Raw genomic sequence first — 374 nt, 5'->3', positions numbered from 1 at the left:
GGCGGGGCCAAGCGGCGCCCACGCGCGGGGCACGCCGGGAGCGGCAGGCCGCGCCGCGCAAGGGATGCTGGGAGCTGTAGTCCCGCCCCGGCCCGTTCTCTTCCCGAGTCCCGTCGGGAAGGGCCGGGGCTCCTCGGGCTTTTTGCGGTGCCCGTGCGCTCCCGTCTCTCCCTACAGCGTCACTGCTGCCGCTCCGGACTCATTTTGCCCCGGTGAAACGTCCAGCAGCCGCTGTGCGGCCCAGTGCAACGTTTCCCCGGCTCTGTCCCAGGACACCGATCACGGCCCCGCGGCGGAAAATGCCCCCGCGCAGCAGCGGCGCGCAGCCCGGGCGTTGTCTGCAGAGCCGCAGCCTCGTGCTGTGCCTGGTTCTG

Source organism: Numida meleagris, chromosome 32 (assembly GCF_002078875.1).
Source record: "Numida meleagris isolate 19003 breed g44 Domestic line chromosome 32, NumMel1.0, whole genome shotgun sequence".
Lineage (NCBI taxonomy): Eukaryota > Metazoa > Chordata > Aves > Galliformes > Numididae > Numida > Numida meleagris.
This window is presented reverse-complemented; position numbering follows the sequence as displayed.